This window comes from Cryptomeria japonica, chromosome 9 (assembly GCF_030272615.1).
Source record: "Cryptomeria japonica chromosome 9, Sugi_1.0, whole genome shotgun sequence".
NCBI lineage: Eukaryota > Viridiplantae > Streptophyta > Pinopsida > Cupressales > Cupressaceae > Cryptomeria > Cryptomeria japonica.
Window position 1 is genome coordinate 5,917,754 of NC_081413.1, and position 25,001 is coordinate 5,942,754.

Consider the following 25,001-nt stretch of genomic DNA (forward strand, 5'->3'; position numbering starts at 1 on the left):
TTTAATTATTTTAAAAATTATTTATACATAATATGTTTATTAATGAATGTTGGTGTTGAATATGTATGGAAGATTTATGAAGCTTTGTCTCAAAAGATTCTCAAAAAATTTATAGTTTTCTCTCTTTGCTATAATTGTAATTAATTTGGATTAAGAAAATGATATTTCATTTTGGTAACTATTAGAATTTATATCTATGATTCTACTCTGGATTACACCTACTTAATGAGGGGATTGAGCATGATTCCCTCCAACAAGGATAAAAAATTTCTAAAAAAATTTAAAAAATAAAAAGATGATAGAATCTTGAAATTGCACTTTACTTACATGTGCTTCACATTGAGAAAATAAGGTTGTGGCTATTTAGATCCTTATATGAGAATCTTCATCTCTAACACTTAGTTGTACACCATGTCAACTACTACAATCCTCTTTTTACCCTCCTTTCCTATAATTATCTTGCATATCTTACCTTATGAAGCCACCAATTGGGATACTATACTCAACTACTCACTCTCTACAATAGTCACTCATCATTTTTGCTCCAACTGAAGACTTTAAAACTCTCGCCTAGTTCATACAAATAATAAAAACAACCACTCATTCCCAAAGGAAGCCCATCATGACCTTCAAGTAGGGCATGGATCACCCTATACCAAATTTGGCAAGCAAGTTCACAAACAGTCTCATCCTTGACCATAATGTCCCTCACACTAAATGTTCACCATGTGAAGACTATCCCCCACACCCATCACACTGATGTAGATAAAAATTTATTTAACATAGGAGAACCTTATATTGACAAGCTTTAATAACCCCTTACAATTTCACACTCCTTTTTGTGCCCTTGTTTTACTATGTCTCCTCCTAACCCTTTTAGAAGCCTATTTATGGCTTTACATAGCAAAATTGATGTCATATGATGATATGGTGATTTAAACCCATGTCCTAAATCTGTGTACACTAGCACCACCTTTGTTTCACCCCTTTTTGGGTGGATTAGGGTGTTAGGTGCCTGTCCTGGTGGACTAGAGCGCTAAGCGCCATAGTCCCCTCAGTTTAGGTCCATTTTTTTAATATGTCGACGTGTCAATTCCCGCTAGTTGGTTCCTGATCCTAATATTTTAATATGACTGTTGGAGGTCAGCCTAATTAATGAGATACCTTGGGGAACCCTATGTAAGAGGATTTTTCCTAATTTATTTTCATACCTACAACATTAAGCTATTGAGAACACTTCCTAGACCAAGCATTATAAGCGAATTTCTTCAAATATGAGCATTATGGAGTAGCAAGTTGCAACAATCTTCATGCAAATGGTGTTATTATGATTGAATCTCGTATGTATTTTTCATGTCATTGCATCAACATTTGTGAGTCAAGTCTAAAAAGCATAGCATTGCATCATCATCACTGTCAACAATATCAAGCTTGACGTATAATATTGTGGATCCAACATTTTACTTCATAGTTTTCCTTTCTATCTATTTTTCATTAAAGGGTTAATTACAAGCTTAGGGTTTGAATGAGGCAAACCCCTATCAACCCAACACCAGTTTTCATCTCTTGTGTGTGCAAGTGATAGGTTTAGAAGAGAAGGAATATAGATCCAGAAAGTATAAACAGAGACAAATAGAACCAAATTTTGAAGAACCATAAAGACTTGGGCAGTGGCAATTTTTTAACATGTCTGACACTTCAACAAAATTTCAAGAGGATATTTTGAGCGACATTCTAATCCTAGAACTATTTTTGATATCTGCATCTGACACCATCATGAATAGGTCACTGAGACCCATAATTCAACACTTTAAGCTCAAATTATAGACACAAGTTCCTTTCAAACTCCCATTTATAGATCTATACTCAAAGTCTGCATATTTGATTTGTAGCTTTGTATTTACATTGTTTACTCTCAATTTTGCAACATTAACCCTAGCTTACATCATTTTCAAATCAAATCAATTTAATTCAAAAAATGAGAATAATCAATAGTTCCCTACTCCTTAATGTATTAAGGTGGTAAATGAGCTTGATACCTAGTTTACATAGCTAGACTAGCGGATCCCATTTACCCACCCATTTACATTTTGGTGAACCCGATGTCTCTTATACATGCATTAACTATTCATTTTAACTTTCAGAACTGATTTTTCACTATGAAATTTACAAAATCTGATTAGTTTGCATTTTCACGTGCAATCACATTGTTGATTAGCTATATTTATCAAAACCATGTGTTACATGATGGTTTGTTTTATTTCATGTTGCTTGCATTCATTCATAACACTCTAATGTATTGTATTATGCGAATTTCAAATATGATTCCTACCATACATTTTTCATGTTCCTATATGATGACATTTTTTAAGAAGTGAATTGAATGTTTGGATTAGATTAAACCTAATTTAGTGAATGCTTCAAATGGTACCTTTAATAATACTAGAGATGATATTGAAATGAATCATGCTTGTATCTCTCCTGGAGTATCTCTTATTAATGTGGAAATAGTACTTTTCTCAATGATCTCTCCAATAGAGATGCAGCATATGAAGAATAATGATAAATCCTCTTCTCACAAGGATACATTGGTGCAAGAGGGACAAGCTAAGCATATTAATTATAACACTTTCTATCATTTTAGATCCTCCTCATTCTCCAAGAGGTTATCTTAGCCATCAACATGTTTTGAGATAAAATGGTGTTATGTATTTCCTTCATGATATGCCACCTAACATAACATTGAATAAAGATGGAGCTTTAGATGATGAGAACACTTCTTCCCAACCTAACAAAGTGGACATGGATGATGATAGAAATAATATTCTCCCCCACAATGATCCATCCTCCTTCATATATTAATCTCTTTGGTCTTTCAAAGTACACTTACACAACAAACTTCAATGAGGTCTATAATGAAATCTCTTCCCCTTTACAATTGCAAGCACACTATGAGATTGACTATGATATGATTTCTAAATAAGGATATAGTGGATGAGGTCTTGGAAAGATGGAACAAGTAATCAAAGTCCCTACAAAACCTCCTTTAAAATGCACTAGAAAAGGCATATGATTTCTTCCCCCCTCCTTGCCTATTTTTTACCAAACCCTAGTCCTCCTATCCAACAAGAAACAAGGCCTACTCGTATGAATATAGCAAAGAGAACCTTTTTGAGACTTAAACATGATAAAAATGTTACTTTTCCTTACATAACATATATGAATTATTCTAAGCATGGTAATAAGAACATATTTTGTCACTTTCAATGAATTCACTCTCACTCTCTTGTTGATTGCATTCTATTTAAACAATTTGTTCAATATTTATATAACACCTAATCTCATTCTTTTTTTATATTAAAATAGTTCAAAACATATACATCATACTATTTGGTGCCCTGTTTTTTACATATGTTTGCTTTGTTCTTCTATTTCCTGCTTTGTACTATATATTTTTTACATGTATATCAAAACAGGTCATAGCCCTGTGTCAGATAACTAGGTATGACAGTATAAACAACATATAAAGAGGATTAATACAAAATGCCTCATAGGTTATTATATAGATATCAAAAAGAGCCACCCCGTTCACTATTCTCTTGTGCCTTTCTCCCTAGTTATAGGAAAAAGCTCATCTGAGTCTTCAAGTTTGAGCTTCTGCATGTATTGTCCAAGACCTCGATCTCCTTCGAATGCAACATATCCATATGTTTCTTGAAGTACTGGACAAACTAGATATCTTCCTTGTAAATCTGCAGAGCACCTTCATGAACCAGAGTCATGAATTTGTCTTTAGAGATCTCCAAGACAGTAGAAACCTGTGACATAATATAAAAATGAGTGAGTTTATTATTAAACTCGGTAAGCCTCCTCCTCTTGTTTTGAAACACCTCTCCATTTCTTTCTTTCCAAAGAAACCATAACACCTCACAAGAAAAGACAGACTAGAACCAGTTCATCTTAAGGTCAAAAGATTCTACAATACCAGCAAGGACCTCACTCCAGGAAGGGCCAAGCCGGTGATTCCAGCTAATAGAGGGGCCAAGGAAGATGGACTACACACCACAGGAAAACTCACACTCAAAAAATAGGTGCTCAAAGGACTCTTGGACATTACACACAGCACACTTAATAGACATGAGACCCTTAGAAGATAAGAAGGAACCAACAACTAGCTTTTTTAAAAGAAGGAGCCATCTAAAACAAGACTTCTTAGGGTCAATGGGAGAATGCTAAAAGAAATCAAAAACAAATTGCCACCTGGACTTAGGCCAGTCTAAACCCCAACCTTGATTAACTCTAGAGAAGATTGAGCAGTCCTCCTTCAACATCAAATAAATATGTTTAGTAGAGATTTCCGAGAAGGAAGAACCATCTAGTCATTTAAGTTGCTTCAAGAAGGAGACAATATCCAAGATTTTTCCAGGGAAAAAACAACCTGTAGCCTTACCAATGAGAGAATGTGTTTTCTTTTGTGAAGGAGGGATCCCATATTTAGACTTAATCTCAACCCAAGAACCAAGTTGGTTGTCAATCAGTACATTGCTAATCAGAGAGATGCCCTTATCATTCCATTTCTTAGCAGAGCAACTTTGAGTCAAAGCAAGGGGTTTATTGTTCAAGTTCACCCCCCACCAGATAGATCTATCCACAACAACATATGATAGAGAATTGTCTATTGCATCCTTAGAGGGGAGTAGCCTCCTTACCTGTGACCATGCCTTCCATAATGAAGCAAATACATTGGAACCAAATACCTTCATGCTATAATCCCCTAATACAATATCACATAAAGGGATATTCCTCCATTTTTTACCTTTCTTAACATCCAACCTTTCAATATTGTTTCTAATAAGCACCTTCCAAGGTTCATTTCCATATAGGACTTTTACAATCCATTTGGAAGCTAAAGCAATGCCATGAGCCCTGATATCCTTGATACCCAATCCACCCATACATCCAGGTCTGCAGCACCAATTCCAGTTCACACAATGCCTCTTCTTGTTCCCCATCCCATCAAACCATAAAAATTCCCTCATAATCCTCTGAATATTTTTGGTTTGATAGTTGGCAAACACCCATGCACAGGCACAATAAATATGATGGGAGGAGAGAACCTTTTGAACAATTTGCACTCTATCAGCCAAGGAGAATAGATGGGTCTTCCATTTAAGATGTTTCTTTTCAATTTTAGAGTATATCCACTGCCACATATCTTGAGTAGATGGATTAATAGAAAAGGGGACACCAAGATATCTTACAATAGAGTTCGGTCCTGCCCATTGCCAGCCTTTGCATGGGATCCAATTTGGAGGAGTCTCAGACCATCCAATCACTGTAGATTTGTGAGGAGCTATCTTAGCACCAGAGGCCAGACAAAAAAATTGAAGTCTCTCCATGGCATTATCAAATTTTTCCTCATTTAGGGCTAAAAAGAATGTCTATCCATTTAAAAAAATATGAAGGGAAACCAAAAGCTTGTAACATTCCTCTAACAAACAACCATTCAATTATGTCATATGCTTTCTCGAAGTCCAAAAGGACCATTGCAACGACTGTGGAGGAGTCCTTAAAAAGAATGTCTATCCATTTAAAAAAATATGAAGGGAAACCAAAAGCTTGTAACATTCCTCTAACAAACAACCATTCAATTATGTCATATGCTTTCTCGAAGTCCAAAAGGACCATTGCAACATTCTGATTATCAGCTTTAGCCTAGTGTATTGCCTCCCAACTAGTAACCAAGTTTTCCAGAATATACCTACCTTTTATGAATCCAGTCTATGTGGCAGAGATGAACTTATCTAACTATCCAACAATTCTCCTTGTGAGTAATTTTGCAATAATTTTGTATGAGATATTCAATAAAGTGATAGGTCTCCAATTTTTAACCAAAGTCTTATCCCCACCTTTAGGTAACAACTTGATAACACCTTTATTAATATTTTCTCCAAGGGAGCCTTGTATAAAGACATCTTCATATAATGCAAATAGTTCCAAGCTTACCCAATCCTAGAGCTTCTTATAGAATTCAGCAGGTAAACCATCTATCCTTGGGGTCTTACCATTGGCTAAAGAAGTAATAGCACTTTTGATCTCGTCCAGAGAGATCTTATGGCTCAGAGCCTTAGCTTCTTCACAAGAAATTTTCTTAGGGATTAACAATAAGCATTTCTTGAGGGCCTCCTGATTAATATCCCCATGCTCAGAGGAGAAGAGACCATTGTAAAAACTGAAGAAGGCCTCCTTGATGGCTACTGGATCATTAGTGGTCAATTCGTTGACTTGAATGTCTTCAATAAGTTCCCTTTTGTTCTTAGCTCTGATAAGATTGAAGAAATAATTGGTTCCCTTATCACCACCTTTAATCCAGTTCATTCTAGCTCTAACCTTATGCCCTTTGATCTTGAAGTTTTGTAGTTTCCTTAAGAGGTTCTTGACCGAGGACAATTCTCCCTCCAGACTAAGGTCATTCCCCTTACCCCAAAGTTCCTTTTCAATCTCATTAAGCCTAGCTTGCAGAAAGGACTCCTCTTTAGACCTGTCCATAGCATATTTCTTACCAATGATCTGAAACATTTTCCTCCAGGAAGTAGTAAGGGCCTCCCACTACTCCCTAGGTCTGAGGTGGGAGGAACAAACTTTAGTCAATTGAGAGACCATCTTAATAGCTTCACCAGTATCCTCATCATTGAGCAAGGAGATATTAATTTTGAAACCATTTTCCCTTTTATGTCTAATCACAGAGGAGGGGTCAAGGTCCAAATCAACAATGATAGATATATGAGAATGATCTGAAATGCTAGCAGGGGAGACACAAATAGGGGATTTCCCCCTCTGAGGGAGGAAGGAAAAGAAAGAGGCATTTGTAGAACATCTATCCAGTCTACAATATATTCTCTACTTACCACTTTGGTTATTGCACCATGTGAACCAGATACCATAAAAGGAACCCTTTTTCTTCTCCACGTGGTCTATCAAATTAAATCTCCTTTTGAATTTAGCCCAAAAAAAATGTTCATTACCCTTCCAACAATGTTTATTACCACCACTTTTATCCTCACCATGTTCAATCATGTTAAAATCACCCACAAAGTTCCAATGGGCATTCGACAAACCAGTTGTCAACTAGTCCCAAAGTCTAGCTCTATCTCTATAATAATTAGCAACATAAATGTTGGAAATACCAAAAACACAACCCTTCTCCTTAAAGGTGACCCACAAGTCTCTTTGGTAGGGGGAGACACCATTAGCAATGATCTTATCTGCCCACTTGGGGCCTACCATAATGGCAGTACCACCTTTACCCCTTTCATGATTGGAGTGGAACCCTTTGGCCTGAGCCCACAAAAATTTCAACATAGTATAAGCATGAAACCCTACCACTTTGATCTCTTGAAGGCATATAATGTATTTTTTCTTGATGCTATTACACCATTTTCTGACCATATATTTTATATCAGACATCTCTAGGCCCCTAACATTCCAGCTATGTATGTGCATCATCATAAGAATTATTTGGAGGAGGGTTTTTGAATCTTGTATAGTCTATTAAAGCACTCAGGCACCTCATTACCTTTTTTACTATTATCATTGGAGAGAGATTGTCTATCAGATATTTTTCTTTTCTTCCTAATTTTTTTACTAATCACCTCTATAAACTGCTCAACATTAGTACTAGCTAAACCATCTGAGCCAAAGGGCACAATCTGTTTATCTAAAGAACCATCCACCACAGAGTTCACGATACCAAGTAAGGAGTTGCTCAGCCTCAACTCGGATGGGACTATATTGGCATTTCTTAAAAGATCGGCCTTCTCCTTAATACTTGCAAGAGCAAGTTGTTGAGCATTCAATTTGGGTTGGGGGGAAGAGTTCAAAACCCTTACTTGATCAGAGTTAAAAGGATTAGGATGTACTGATTGACACCTGATAGAGATATTGGGGGAATCATTCATGAGAGGGGCTTGAACAACCTCATATTCATTCTCAAACAGAGGATTGGAAAGACTAACAAATTTATTTCCACTACTATCACCAATTGGGCACTCTAGGCTAGAATTAACCTTCTCCTTGCCCATGTCAGATGGGGTATCCACTGGTAAAGAAACACCTTCTTTCAAGGAAGAAATAATTTTTGGCATTTTACTATTGTAACTTCTCAAGTTATTTTTATCACCAATACTAAAACTAGCATTGTGAGAATTATTCAGAGAAGGGCAATCCTTTCTCATATGCCCATTATTTTTGCAGAAAAAACATGCCCCCAAATTACCCAACAAAGACAATTTGCAAGCAAATTTTCTCCTTCAAATTCCAGAGAGATGAACGCAACCTCAGGGTCAAGATAAACAAGGTCCCGAGCATTCAAATGAGGGAGGGTGGTTCTCAAGTCCTTGACTTGCAGAACCGAGCCCAAAGGCTTCAAAATCTAAGAGATGAATGGCCAAAATTCAGGCAGGAGATTCTCAATTTTGACCCAATTGGGGGAGGATCGAGCAATAACCTTCTCTACATTTCCTTTGGGAGTCCAAGGAAAATCCCTAAATAGAGAACGCCCGACATTCCAAAAGTTCTTCTTCAAAACCCTATCTTGCATGCTATGAGATTTTAAGAAAATTATAAATAAACCCTTTTGTTCATCATTTTGCAAAAATTAACATGAATGCCTAATTTCTTGCCCCACACATTAGCAATCCAATCATCAAAAAAAATCCTTAAAGGCAAAGATTCTCTATCCATGTAAACGAAGAAAACTGTAATATTTCTTAAGTGTGACTGCTCAGCCCTAATAGCCTTAACCATATCCTCATTAGGTGACAAGGAAAGGGTCTTCAACCCGAGAGGATGAGACTTACCATTTCCTCCTCCTCCAGGTTCGTCAGTCGCTATATCATCCCTAGATTCAAATCTATCTCCATCGGTTGCGGTCCCTCTCGAGGTGGCCTCAATGTCCATGTGCTCGGGCCTGCAGAAAGATCCATTGAAATAGGCAAAAGGCGGACAAACTATGGCCGATTGTTTTGTAACCATTGCTTTGTAGGAAAGCTTCTCATGCTTGCCTTTCTGCGAAATGACAACCTAATCCTCCAAACCCCCATCATTATTAATGATGGCTTCCTCATCATTCCTTTGAGTGGGATCACCATTACTCAAACTACCCATCTGTTCTCGCACAAGCGGCCTCAAGGAAGGAGCACAAACGAAACCTAAGCCCAGGGGCAATTTTCCAAGAGAAAAACAAGCATGCCAAGGGAGAGAGAAAACAAAGAAGAAAAAGAAGACCGAATAAACCAACACACGAAGCAATAACAAGCAAATCCTTCAAACACCAAGGCAACACGGGGAAAAAAATGAGTTTCGCACAACAAGCTAACGCAGGGCACCAAGATGACCTCACGAGCGCTAGCAAACCGGTTCAAAATCTAAGGAGGGTGATAGGGCATCCTTCCTGGATCCGTACTAGTTGAAGAGTGCCCCTCTTTCTTCTTCCTTCGATCTATAGGAAATAAAGGCCACTTACTTCAATATTTTGCCAACAATACTAATGAAAATAAAACTAGCAGTTGCATGGTTTGCATGCAACCTAAACTCATTCTTTTTTCTAAATCTAAATTCAAAAATATCACCTTGGCACTCCTTTGGCCCTCTTATGTTGCTCCTCACTATGTGACACTATTAGTTTACCATTTTAAGGATCTCTTTTACATTCATGGTGGTACAATTTAATGTGCAATCATACTTGGTTATCAACATAATAGCCTACTTATTCTTGTCTCCACACTTGGGAGGCATAAATAGTTTTCAATCTTTTCTCAATCTCTTTTATAATGATTCACTTTTCCTTCGTTGAGTTGCATCTTCTATAATGATATCCTTTTGTGCCATCATAAATTGCATACCTATGCAATTTCTTGCTCAACTAGGCCCTATTTTAGCTTGTATGGCCTCTTGCATCCAGTATCATTGATCCCAACATAATTCTGCATTCAATTTTGGCTTCTCCTTCCTATTTGGACCTCAGGTCCCAATTTGGGACTAAATTGGAGGGAGAAAGCCAATTAGGGCACCTTGCTCCCCAATGTTTGAGCTCAAATTTGAATCACTTAATGGTCAACTTGTTTTGTGTGAATTCCTTGCCTGTGTCAACTTGCTTTGAGTTTAACACCCTCAAATGCTTGGGAGAAATATATAAGCAAGGTATCCTCCCTTATTTTAAGGGGCAACAAAATTCAATTCAATAATCTCTCAACCACACTTTCGCATTTCAAGAACTCGATTCATTCAAGTATTAAGCATTCAACACATTTCATCTCACCATGTCCTTCATTGTGGCAAGCTTCAACAACCTTCATGCAAGCATGTCTTTTATGATTTCCTTTTAGGTTTTTTGTGGAGTCACATTATTGAATCAACATTTGTGATCATCTTCAAACAAAATTTGCATCATTAAGGTATAAGACATCTTTATTCTACGTATAGCCTTTGCTACATATTGGCATGCTTTCCTTGTGACTATATTTCAATTCAATTTCAAGGTTAATTTCTAAATTGGGATTTGAATTTGGCAAACCCATTCCTACACAACATTTTTCTTCTTTTTTCATGTGCAAGAATAGGTAGAGAAAGGAACCCTAATCTTAGGAGCAAGTCAATTTGGGCATCCTAGAATCTTTCGTTCTACCTGAAATTCATTTCATGAGTCAATCTCAGTTTTCTCTACTTGGATCTTTTGTTGAAATATATCTATTAGTTTTCAATCTTCTTGTGCATGCAAGAAGTCATCTTTTCACTCCATTCTTGCATCCTTTTCCCATAATTGTAGAGTTACCCTTCAACTCCCCCATGAGGGACCACTGAATTCAACTTGTGCCTAAGAACATCTTGGGCCAGGTGGATCACTCTCCCTCTTAAATTAATTAAAGTAGAAATAGGCCTAAGCTTCGTAGTTTGCCCATACAAGATAGTGAACCCTATTTCCCCACATTACACCTTTCTTGCATATAATCATTTGTCCTTCATATGAGGATATTAACCTTTCTTCAAGGCACGTTTCCCTTATTAGAATCTATTCCTTGCTTGAAATTGTTTTCTTTAATAAATGTTCTCTTCTTGGTGTCAAAAGTGTGCAATCCTTCGTCAAGAATCCACTTTCCTAGTAATATGGAAGGTCTATATCCTTAGTCTCCTTTCCTCCTCCTTGGTTGAAGATGTAATTTTTTTTAAAGATCTCCTCTTTTAGGTAGATGACTTTGGAAAAAATCTCTTCCTCATTTCTTTGTTAGTCATGCATCCCTCAAATGGATCCCCTTACACTTATTGCACGATATCTCTTTTATAACTATCTCTTCCTTGCTTAAAAGAGTTGTGTTCTCTTTCTACCTTGGAATAAATGTGCACTATTTCTTCAAGGATATCCCCTTGTTGGTGAAGGTGTTTATCCTTGGCATGTTCTCATTGTATCTTAAGATATCAACATGGACCTATGTTGACATCGTAAGGGGGGATGGGTGGTATATGCACAACCTCCTCGTTGTTTGTGCCAATGTCACTACAACACCCATTTTACAATTGTATTTTTTGATTTCCTTACAAACAACAGGTTTTGTTTTGGTAATCCTTGCCTCAGTGTCACTACAACACCCATTTTGCAGTTGATCATCTTGCAAACAATGAGTTTTGTTTGGTAATCTTTTCCTGGATGAGTCAACTAACACAAGACACCTTGCTAGACCGATTTAACTCTCCTTGCTTTTTCACATGGATTACACAACACAATGCACTTTATTGTTTAGTGCAATTTATGCTTTTCCATGGATCACCTAGCATAACCCAACTTGCTAGCTGATTGAATACATGTCCCTTATCTCTCTCTCCCATGAACTGATAGTATAAAACACCTTGCTAGTTTTCAGATCATGGTTTCTTGTCTCATCAATTTGATGTATGTTCTTTATTTCTCTTTCTATAGGATTTCTTGTGCTCTTGCAATAAAATTCTAAGAATGATAATAGTGGCTGAGACATTTTGATTATCAAGGTCTCTTGAACTAGTTGACTTGGAGCCTTTGTTTTTAGTATGAACCCCCTTTTTTGTGTCATTTTATTTGTTTTTGTTTTCCTTTTTTGTCCTTTTATTTGGCCTTAATTTGTTTTTCTTAATTTTGTGTGTCCTTGTAAGTGATTGAGTGAGTTAACATCAAAAGTCCGGGGACTTATTCCTTCACTTTGTTTTTATTTGTTTTGTGTGTCCTTGTAAGTGATTGTGTGAGTTAACACCCTAAAATTGGGGACTTGTTCTTTCAAACTTAGTGATCTCCCTCTCTCTCTCTCTCCCCCTTTACTATGAGTATGACCTTAAGTTCATACTCCTGCTAAAGTGCGGACTAAATGCAGTGTCATAAATTTTAACACCTTACGATTTCACACTCCTTTTTTGTGCCCTTTCCTTAGTGTGTCTCCTCCTAGCTCTTTTCCAAGCTTATTTTTTACTTTGAAGTGCAAAACTGATGTCATATGATGATATAGTGATTTGAATCCCTATCATAAATTTGTGTACACTAGCACCACCTTTGTTTCACCCCTTTTTGGGTGGATTATGGCACTTGGTGCCCTTGTCCTAGTCAACTAGAGTTTTAGGTGTCATAGTCCTCCCAATTTGGGTCCATTTTTTAATATGTCAGTGTACCAATTCCTGCTAGTTAATTCCTGGTCCTAATATTTTAAAGTGATCATCAAAGGTTAGCCCAGTTTATGAAATACCTTGGGAACCTTATATAAGAGTATCTTTCCATATTCATTTTCATATCTACAACATTGAGCATTATTGAGAACACTTCCTAAAGCAAGTATTATAAGAGAATTTCTTCAAATATGAGCATTATAGTAGCAATTTGCAACAATCTTCATGCAAGTGGTGTTCATACGATTGAATATTTTATACCTTTTAATGTAATTGCATAAACATTTGTGATTATTATCTAAAGAGAATAACATTGCATCACCATCACCATCAACAACATCGAGCTTGAGGTAAAATATTGTGAATCCAACATTTTACTTTAGAGATTTCCTTCCTATCTATTTTCATTTAAGGGTTAATTGGAAACCTATGGTTTGAGGCAAAACCCTATCAACCCACATTCATGTTTCCTCTCTTGTGTGTGCAGGTGAAAAATTTAGAAGAGAAAGAATATAGATCTAGAAACAAATAGAACTAGATTTTAAAGAGCTAAAAAACCTTGGATAGTGGCAATCATTGAATAATGTCTAACACTTTTTAGAAAAAAAAATTAGGAGGATATTCTGAGTGACATTCTAATCCCAAAACTATTTATGATATTTGCATCTGACACCTTGGGGCTAGGTCACCTAGCCCCATAGTCTGGCACTTTCACGCTCAAATTTAAGACAAAAGTTCCTTTCTGACTCCCATTTCCAAATCCGTACTCAAAGTCTTCATATTTGATTTGTAGCTTTCTATTAATTTTGTTTACTCTTAATTTTGCATTATTGGCCCTAGTTTATATCATTTTCAAGTCAAATTAATTCAATTCAAAAAATAAGAATAATAAATAGTGCCCTACCTGCTCTTTTCAGTAAGTCTGAAGTAGGGCCTATTGATCATCTGCTTAATGTATTTAGGTGGTAAATGAGTTTGTTTCCTAGTCTACATAATTAGACTAGTGGATCCCATTTACTCACCCTTCACACATGCATTCATTTTTTTAAATCACATGTAGATTTCCAAATGCAAACTAAAAAATAAGAAGAGATAAATAGATCTAGTAAACCCGTTCTTTTAAACCACTATTTGTTAACAAATGGTTAGTATATAGATCTCAAGCACAATGACACACTAATTGATCAAAATTCATGCCACAAAGTAGTCATGTTTATCATTTGAGTGTCATTACACTTACAACATCATTGGCACATGAATTCTTGTTCTTCTATAAAATAACTCATACTTCTAACTATAAATTTAGAAAATAATAAATAAATAAAAATTATAGTGCAAAGGTCACTAAATATTAAAATATGTAATATCCCCTATTGTTGTATGACTAAAAGTGTAGGGAATATTAACAAACAATTATTTGATAACTTCTTGTTCTAGTCTTCAGACTGAATAACTTGTGTGTTATGCAATTTTAGACAACTGGTATAACTTTTCATGTTATGCAACTTTCCTTGGTTTTACTAAATTTGATCTCTAATTGTTGACTTGGATCTGAAGGAATATTGTCAAATAGTTGTCATGAAACCTCTATCTTGTTGTCTTTTGTTTTAAAATTGTTTTTGCTTAGTTATTGATGCCCTCCTAAATGACACAATGTTAGTTTAAGATCAAACAACACAAAAACATACAAGACGTTAGAGTTAATCAATCAAAAACTAAACACAAATGAAGGCATTCCAAGAGAGATACTAAAAACACATGCTAATGAATCTAACTAAAGAAGTAAAACAATGAGACATCTCCAACTGTCTCCTAGCATGGCCTTAGCTTCTTCTCCCTTGTTCCTCTCCTCTCCAAGTTCCAAAATAGTGTAGCTCTCAGCAGCTTTTTGCACTATGGATGCTTATGGAGGATTGAGATTTATAGAATAGCTCCAAACATGAAATGAAAAGCTATTTTTAATGCTAAAATGATTGATTTTACCAAAAAGACAAGATTTAGTTATGCTATGCTAAATGCTCTCTAAAATGGCTATAGTCTAAATGCATACAAGTTTTCAGGATCTGGATTATGAAGGAATGGGCTCTATTTATAGGAAAAATGGAGCAATGGATGGCCAGGATTGAATGGTTTAATCAAGGGTCAAGCTTGAAAGTTGGGGATCCATGTGCACAATTTGCACCAATGAAATGGTGACAAGTGTCAACATAAGATTGGGTTGAGAGAAGAGGTTGGAGGCATTAAATGCCTGAGGAGACCTCATGGTTATCTAGAAGGTAAGGGTTAAGCCTAAATTAGGATTACCCACTGGATTAGGAGTTAATGCAAGGATAAACCTTTGTGCAAATGATTAAGAGATAATCATGGTCAAAGCATTAAAGGCTTGATGAGACCCTTGGGTTGAGTAGAGGTTGAGTCAAAACAAATGTTTTAACCATGTGGGAGGGTTTGGGTTAACCATTAATGGTTATTGGAGACTTTGTGGATTAAGTGGTTGAAAGTTGGAAGCCTTTAATGGTTTTCAAAGACTTTGGGGTTTTTGGTGGTTGAAGGTTGAAAACCTTCAATGGTTATCCAAGACTTTGGGCCATTTGAGAAGTGACTCCATTTTGCTTAGGAATGTGACAATAATTAGGGGATGGATTAGGCTAATTAGGAAGGGGTTAGAAGAATCTAGAAGGGGATTAGATTTTGCAAGTGGATTTGGTGGGTGAGGGAAAATAGGATTTTATTAAAATAAAAATTCATTTATTTCAATAATGTGTGCAAGTTGCATTTGTAGGAAAATGCAAGTGGGTTGGGGATAATGATTTAAATAAATGTTTTATTTAATTTATTTAAAAGAGGAATAGGGGGATATAATTAAATAAATTGATTTATTTATTTAATTGATTGGAATTGGATTTTAATGAATTAATTAAAATAAATTGAGTAATTTATTTAATTAATAGAAGAATGTTTGGGGATGAATTAATTAAATATTAATTTAATTAATTGATGGCTAGTGGATTTTTAATCAAATAAATACGAAATATTCATTTAATTAAAATGGACAGATTTATGTGACTACATTTGCCCCTCTTTGAGACGGTGCAGTTTATCGCATCGTTTCAAAGAAAGAAAAACTGGTGTGAAGAAATGCCCCATAAAATGTAAATTTAATGGGTGGTATGCCCCCTCGAGAGATGGGCCGAAAAATTTCGAAAAATCGGGCGATCTCTCGAAAAAGAATGAAAATTGGCAGGGTGATAGAAGAGAAGAAGTTAGGTATACTGGTGAAAAATAGAAGAAATCGGGGGAAACTGGGAGAAATGGGAGGCTCGGGAAGTTCACGGGGACCGCGGCGATGAGCAGGGCGAAGTTACGGTGACGGCAGGGGGTATAAATGGGGGAAAAAGGGGGAAAATATGATCATTTGTGACCGCGACCAGTTGAAAAATATAGCTCTGACAGTGACATTTGGAAGAGCAAGGAGGAGCGACGATGCCATTTCCGATCACCGAGCACCGATTTGAGCGAGTCCGCCGGTACCAGCGCCCAGCCGACTATGGACCAGCGGTACGCAAATTCGAAAACTCACTTTTTATGCATTTTTGGTATGTTTTTAGCTAAGTCCAAGTCAAGTCGGAGCAAGAGCGCTGGAACTAGGTTTTTAGCGCTTTTGCTCCATGAATTAGCGCTATCGTGCCACAATAGCGCTTTTGTAGGCTAGTTTGAGCGCTTTTGCATGTATTTAGCGTTTTTGTAGACAAGTTTGAGCGCTTTTGATAAATTAGCGCTACGGTAGGGTCAATTGAGCGCTATTGATGTGTAGTAGCGCTATTGCATAGCGGTTTTAGCGCTTTTGATTAATTAGCGCTATGGTGTAGTTAATTGAGCGCTATTGACCGGAATAGTGCTATTGTGTAGCTGTTGTAGCGCTTTTGTTTTGGTAGCGCTATTGTAGGGCGTTTTGAGCGCTATTGATGTTGTTGTAGCGCTATTGTTCAGAATGAGCGCTTTTGTAGGTTAAATAGCGCTTTTGCTTTAGGATACAAGATGCCCCAGTTTTGGACAAAATAAAATCTCTTGATGCCTAACGATTGATGGATGGCGAGGTGAAGTGGGAGTTGTTTTGAACCATAGCAGCCCGATGAGACTTAGGTCATTTGTTAGGATAAATGCCTGTTGAAGTCTAGGCGACCATGATTGCTTACCTGTTGAAACTCGAAGATACTTGATCAAAGTATCTGATGATAGTCTAGGTTTAAACTTAAGAAAGTTTGATAACAAAACAACTAATGGTGGTTTGATGAATGTCTATGTGCAGGAGGATCTACGCATGTTGCAGTTACGCGAGCGCCACCCCGCGACACAGGGGTTGCGAGATCGTTTGACTCAGATCGAGATAGATTGTATTGCGGCTACTGGGCTCTATGAGGTGATGCATATGCCCGTGATTCGGATGAATCACGGCCTGATTACAGCTTTAGCAGAGTGATGGCACAGTGAGACTTGCACGTTCCATCTGGCTCAGGGAGAGATGACGGTGACTTTGGAGGACGTGTGGCGTATTCTTCGGATTTCGATTCGAGGGCAGCTGGTGACATATGATCGATCTTGGGGGACGGTGTCCTGTCAGCGGATATTTGATGAGGATGTATACATCGATGATGGCTCGATCGCATGGGAGGATATAGCGGCACTATATGAGCCCCTTCCAGCAGTTTTGTCAGGGATCGTGGGAGGACTTCTGTGTCCAGACAGGCAGTCACATGGATTGGCGGTCGGATGGGGACAGGTGATTGAGATGATGGTGACAGAGGGGACCCGATATGCCTGGGGGCCGTGCGTGCTAGCGCACATGTATCAGGAGTTACACGAGGTAGTGTACCGGGGGAGAGGTTCGCTTGCAGTAGGCATGACGCTGCTGCATGTGTGGGCATGGGAGCATCTGCCAGTGACTCGACCAGTGAGTCTGAGATTCCGAGCCGTGGACCAGCCCTATATGTTCATGTATAGTGGTATGATGAGCCAGCCCCACTTGGGGAAGCTAGAGTGGTGGAGGCGAGCATTGGATGACCTAGATGCAGTGATCTGGCGGCCATACTTGGAGTGTGAGCCATGGGAGGATGATGCAGAGGCACTGCCGTATTGCTTTATGACCCGATTCCTCATTGGGAGGACCTCTTATCACGTAGAGAGACAGGTGCCAGGACGGGTTATGAGGCAGTTTGGACGGCAGCAGGGTCTGCCGAGCGGATCGGGAGAGTATGCTCGAGTTATTCGAGAGCGGTATGCATGGGGTCCAGTGCTACCATATGATCAGGCACTGGCAGAGTTCCGTACACTGCAGGCGAGGCCATGGGATCTACGACCGAGGGTCGTTGATGCAGGGGTTACAGCAGAGTATACCCAGTATCGGGCGGCGCATCCGATGCGACGGATATCAGATCCAGCGGAGCCGATCCCAGCATTTGAGGATGAGAGGGGACGGGGACGGAGAGGAGGGGTTGGTGGTGGAGGAGGTGGTGGTGGAGGAGGTGGAGGAGGAGGAGGAGGTGGTGGTGGAGGAGGAGGTGGTGGAGGAGGTGGAGGAGGGATGGGGATGCCGAGACAGCGGAGAGGGAGAGGGGACCTTTGATGCAGGGAGGAGTGCAGCTGAGTGGGAGGGGGATGGAGAGAGAGATCCCGATGGATACAGGTGCAGGAGAGGGTGGTGCAGGGGAGTGTGGTGCAGAGGAGTGTGGTGCAGAGGAGGGACCTAGTGGAGGGGGTGATACAGGTGCGGCAGCCATGGACATGGGGGAGGGAGCGACTGGGGATCTGCGGGAGCACATGATAGGTTATTTGCAGACCCGGGTAGAGAGATTAGAGGCGGAGGTAGCAGCGAGGGATGTGCAGCTATTTGCACGTGAGTCAGAGCTGACAGTGGTGCTGCAGGAGAGAGATACTGCGGTGGAGAGATTGGCAGAGCTGCAGGAGAGAGTTCGGACTGGTGCACAGGGGCCTTCAGGAGAGGTTATGAGGGAGATACGGCGAGCACAGGCGGAGATAGAGTACTGGCGGGGGTTATATGAGCAGGTGGTACCGATTAGCCAGCGAGCTCTCAGCTATTCACAGATGCGGTAGGCCAGATCCGAGCAATCACAGAGGATGCAGAGCAGTGGGGGAGTGATGGGTCCTTTGCGGCAGGATAGATCAGGAGATGCAGGAGGGAGTGGGGGTTCGATGAGGCCTCCACGGAGAGATGGATCAGGTGGTGCCGGTACCAGTGGTGGAGTAGGTAGGGGTGGTGGTGGTACAGCATCTGGCCAGAGTGGCATCTGAGAGAGCATTTTTGCATACATGTGTTGTATCATTGTCTATGTTTTGGATTGTATCTTGGATGGCTCGTGGTAGCCGATTTTGTAGACTTCATTGTACTCTGATATATGAGTTGATATATATGAGGGGATCCCATATTGTGATGATTATGCATGTGATGATGTATGGATGTTTATGCATGATGATGATTTATTACTTAGATGAATATGTGTACATGTATGCATTTGATGAGATGTTTCTTTTATGCATGTTTTTATGATGAGGTATGATGTGAGATACTGACATATGAATGCAGGATGATATGATTTTATGATGAGTTATGATGTGAGATACTGACATATGAATGCAGGATGATATGATTTTATGATGAGTTATGATGTGAGATACTGACATATGAATGCAGGATGATATGATTTTATGATGAGTTATGATGTGAGATACTGACATATGAATGCAGGATGATATGTTTTTATGATGAGTTTGATTTGTGATGTAATGCTTTATGCATGGAATGCCATGATGATAATATGCGTATGCTGGATTTTATGAACAGGATTTTGATGGTTTCCTATTGCAATGTAATGATGAGATGATTTATGTGATGATGTCAAGGCAATGGTTAGATGAATGATTGTATGTATGGATATGCATCTAGATGTGTTTAGATGAATGTAATATGGATAAACAAAATGTTAAGTTCAAATGTTGATATGATGATGTCGAAATGAATGCAGATGGATAAACAAATGTAAAGTACAAGTGTTTATTTAGGATAATGTGTTTTAAATGAATGCATATGTAAAAGGGTTACATGAGATGGTATAAACCAATGTTTTGTAAACAAATGGTTTTATGAATCTAAAATGCATTTAAAATATGTTTGTAAGTACAAATGATAACGGGATGATACTATAACTAATGAGTATAATAACTGCACCTTAATGTAATGATAATGAATGCAATGTGAATGAATCTTACAATGAGCATAAGAAGATACTTAGTAATGAATGAATGCATCTTTTAACTATAAAGAAATGTATGCAAATGATAAATGATGAAAAGATTAATAACATGATAATGGATAATTTACACTGGATGAAATGCTTAGTAAATGGTTTAAAACAAACAAAGACAAGTTAAGCTCATGAATGAATCTAATTATTTATGATTGATGCAATGATGAAAATGATTTTGTTTAATGAAAACTAATGTCAATAATGAACTATATGCAATGTTTAAGTTTAAACATGACATGAATGGTCGCAATGCAAGATGCACCTAAATGCAATGATGATATGACTATTAGGAATGCAAGGTTTTTAAGACTTTGCATGATGCATTAATGATGTATCAGAGTACTCGGTCGTGATTTTTATCCAAGACCAGTTTTTTATTAGTCATTTTTGCATGTAAAAGCCTATATATGAATGAATAGATGGGTGATATGCAACGGAATGCAATATATAAACAGATGAGGTGAAATGACGATCCATAGTGCTCTCTTTTTTTTTCATCATTGAGCTTTAAAATGTTGGAAGAGAATACAAGCATCTTGACACAATAATTCAAGATGACCTGAGTATTTCTTTCATGGATTTTAATATAGCAAGTTAATACAAACGACTTGATATAAGGGTCAAGTCGACCAGAGTATTGCTTGCGGAACAGACAAGGATTATCACCGTTCATGCATGACTTGGATCGTCCTCCTTGATCTTAGGCTGATCAGATCCTGAGACAAGTGCATACCGTACTAAGAAATAAAACCTTTATCCAAATTGGAGGAAGAGGAACCAAAGAATGAGCATTGTACCTGCAAACAAACAACATATTTACATAAAGAATAAAGAATAAGGATCTTTGGTAATGGCTCATGCCCATATGGTCGAGGTATACGCTGTAGTCAGCAAGCCGTAATGATCTATGACTGCATTTGGCATAAGATCACGTAGCTTGGTGAACTTCCCACGTAGACACCATTAGTACATGCCCCAGAACTTCATCGGAAATAATGCGCAAACAATACAAAATAATGCTGAAAGATCCCGATACAGATAAACAAATGAATTACTCACGAATCAACCAAGCATTTGATAGCCTAACAGAATTTTCTTGTCAAAGAAAATGTCATCTTGTCTGTGTTTTGGTAAGGAAGGATGCATCCTTGTTTAAAGACAGGTTTGGATTTGTTGATGTTGATTGTGTTGGGTTGATTGGTAAATGGTCAGTGTGTGAGTAGTTGTCAATGTTTATTTTGTATCTGATCGGATGAATATGTACAAGGTGTTGTCATGTTTTTGGGTGATTTTCGATGGTTTTTCCGATGTTTTTTTTGGATTTTGTGAAACCAATTTTGAATGTTTTTGGTATTTTGAGAGTCATTTTTCGAATGTTTTTGATATTTTCTGATGATTGCCTGAATGAAGAGCGTAATGATATATAAGACAATGTAGAATCCACTTCCATCACGAGGGTAATGGTATTGCCCCCAGTTTGTAGACCTGACTATGAAAAGATGGGATGCTAGACGCATGGAGTACTTTCTTAATTGCAGATCAAATACCAAGCCATGGTTGGGATGGATGGATGTATGTGTGCATGAATGTGATCGCAATGAGCCTGAAAAATACTGGAGCCATTGCCTTTACGAGTGGTGCCTGTTTGCCAGGTTTTCGCCATCGCACTTACCCAAGGTGCCACCGGAGTGGTTGTTCACCGTTTGGATGCATGATTTTTCTTTACTTTTCTTTTTTTTTTGTTTTGAATGGTTTTGTATTTTCTTTAGGACATTTTCTGAATGTTTTTGATATTTTCTTGATATGTAGGGGAGCCTGATGCTCTGTATACCTTAGGTATAAAACCGTTTGAGGTGCATGCTATTGATTGGATCTGCGAGCGGTTCTCCTTCTGAAGTAGCCAACTGATATGCCCCGGACCCGAACACAGCAGTGACAACATATGGGCCCAGCCAGTTTGATTCAAACTTACCCTGATGTTCTCTGTTTGGTTGGTTGTGAGGATTCTCTCATAGAACAAGATCACCTACCTCAAATGTACGAGGTCTAACTCGGTGATTGTAGCTTCTGCTCATGCGCTGCTGATAGGCTTTGAGGTGATTGTATGCAGCGTGTCGTTTCTCATCAAGTAACTCTAAGTCCTGAAGACAGGATACTCTGTAAGTTTCATCATCGATGAGATTATGCAAGGAAACTCGTAATGATGGTATCTCAACCTCAATAGGCAAGATAGCTTCTGCACCATAGACTAATGAATAAGGAGTTGCACCTGTAGGGGTTCGAATGCTAGTTCGATATGCCCATAATGTTGGATTCAATTGAACATGCCAATCACGACCGGCATCATTGACTGTCTTCTTTAGGATCCTCAGTATGTTTTTATTGGATGCTTCGGCCTGACCATTGCCTTGTGGGTAATAGGGAGTGGAAAAGCGGTGTTGGATATGAAATTTTTCACAAAGTTCACGGACATCCTGATTTTTGAAAGGAAGACCGTTATCTGTGACGATGGACATGGGCACACCATACCGGCAGATGATGTAGTTGAGGATGAATGAGGCGATCTGCTTGCCGGTGACTTGGGTAAGTGGAACAGCTTCGATCCACTTTGTGAAATATTCGGTGGCGGTAATAATGAATTTATGGCCGTTGGATGAAGATGGATGAATCTTACCCACAAGGTCAAGGCCCCATTGACAAAAAGGCCATGGTGTTGTGATTGGTTGCAGTTCTTGTGCTGGTGCATGTATCAGGTTGCCATGAACTTGGCATTTCTTGCATTTCCTGACAAAGTAGTAGGAATCCTTTTCCATAGATGGCCAATAATATCCAGCTCGCATGATCTTCTTGGCTAGTGATGGACCACTTGAGTGAGTCCCGCAAATTCCTTCATGTACCTCTTCCAGAACCTTTGTTATCTCATCTTGTTCCAGACATCGAAGGAGAGTACCATCAAGACCGCGTCGGTATAGGGTTTCGGCAATAATGGTATATCGAGCAGTTTGGCGAATGAAGGTTTTACGTTGGTTATTTGATTGGTTGGGAGGAAGGGTATGATCACGGAGATAGGTGTAGAAATCACCGTACCATGGGGATTCGGAACCTACAAGGCAACATATCGTTTCGGATTCGGGGATATCATAAGCGGGAATCCAAAGCTGTTCTACCAAGAACTCGTAGCGTGTTGAATTCTGTGGAAGATCTAGTAGAGATGCGATGGTAGCCATGGCGTCAGCAGCTCGATTCTGATCTCTTGGTATCTTCTCAAAAGTGATAGTAGTAAATGATGTCTTTAGAGTGTCCACCATTTGTTTATATGGCATGAGTTTATCATCTTTGGTCTGATATTCATCTGTTGCTTGTCGAATGACCAGTTGCGAGTCGCCATATACTTGTAGTTCTTGTAATTTCCATTGTATGGCTAATCTGAGTCCTGTGATCAAGGCCTCATACTCTGCTATGTTGTTTGTGCATGGAAATGTGAGCTTGTAAGACTTCGGGATGCTATCACCTTGAGGTGTGATAAACAGAATGCCTGCCCCTGAGCCGTGCCTAGTGTATGAACCATCAAAATATAGTTTCCATGGTCGTGTTGTTGTGATCATGAATATCTCTTCATCTGGAAAATTGGAAATGAGAGGATGATCGCCTATGAGTGGTGCATCGGCCAACTGATCTGCAATGACCTGCCCTTTGATAGCCTTATGGTCCACATACTCGATGTCAAATTCACTTAGAATCATTACCCATTTGGCCAAGCGACCTGTCAATGCTGCTTTGTTAAGTAAATACTTGAGTGGATCAATCTTTTCAATGAGTTGTACCTTGTGTGTTAATAGATAGTGCCGCAATTTAGTGGCTGCCAGGATTACTGCTAGGCAAGCTCGCTCAATAGGTGTGTAATTGAGTTCATAGCCAACCAGTGTGCGAGAGATGTAGTAAATAGCACACTCTTTGCCTTCTGCATTATGTTGTGCCAGCAGCACACCCAGTGCTGTACTTGTTGCTGAGATATAAAGTAACAATGGTCTACTTGGATCTGGTGGCATCAACAAGGGTGGATTCATGAGATAGTCTTTAAGCGTCTGAAATGCTTGTTGGCATCTGGTATCCCACTGAAAGCGGATGTTCTTGTGTAGCAGGTGTGTGAATGGGTGACACTTATCAGCCAATTGTGCAATGAATCTGCGGATGGATTGAAGCCGTCCTTGTAGTGTTCTTAGCTGACTGATATTCTTTGGAGGTGGCATGTCCATGATTGCCTTAACCTTTGCTGGATCGACCTCAATACCTTTGCTTGAGACAATGTATCCTAGAAGCTTCCCGGAGGTCACTCCGAAGACACATTTCTTTGGGTTGAGTCGAACATGGTATTGTTCCAGTCTATCAAAGATTTTATCTAAGATGTGAAGATGTCCTTCTCTAGTAAGTGATTTTGCTAGTAAATCATCCACATAATCTTCCATTATAGTATGCATCATGTCATGGAAGATGGTGGTCATTGCTCTTTGATAGGTCGCTCCTGCATTCTTTAGACCAAAAGGCATTACATTCCAGCAGTATGTGCCCCATGGACATGTGAAGGCTGTCTTATGTTGATCCTCTGGTGCGATCTTTATTTGATTGTATCCTGAAAAGCCATCCATGAGTGAAAGCATGGCATGTCCTGCTGTCAAATCTACTATGATGTCGATATTTGGTAGAGGGAAGTCATCCTTAGGACATGCCTTATTCAGATCTCTGAAGTCTGTACAAATGCGGATGCCCCCTTTTGGTTTGCCGACTGGCACAATGTTGGAGATCCATTCTGCATAATCAATTGGTCTAATGAAACCAACATCTAGGAGTTTCTTGAGTTCTGTTTTGACTAGCACGACAATCTGAGGATGCATCTTACGAAGCTTCTGCTTGACCGGTTTGGCTCCTTCTGCTACTATGAGATGATGCATAACTAAATCCGGATCAAGCCCAGGCATGTCTGCATATGACCATGCAAAG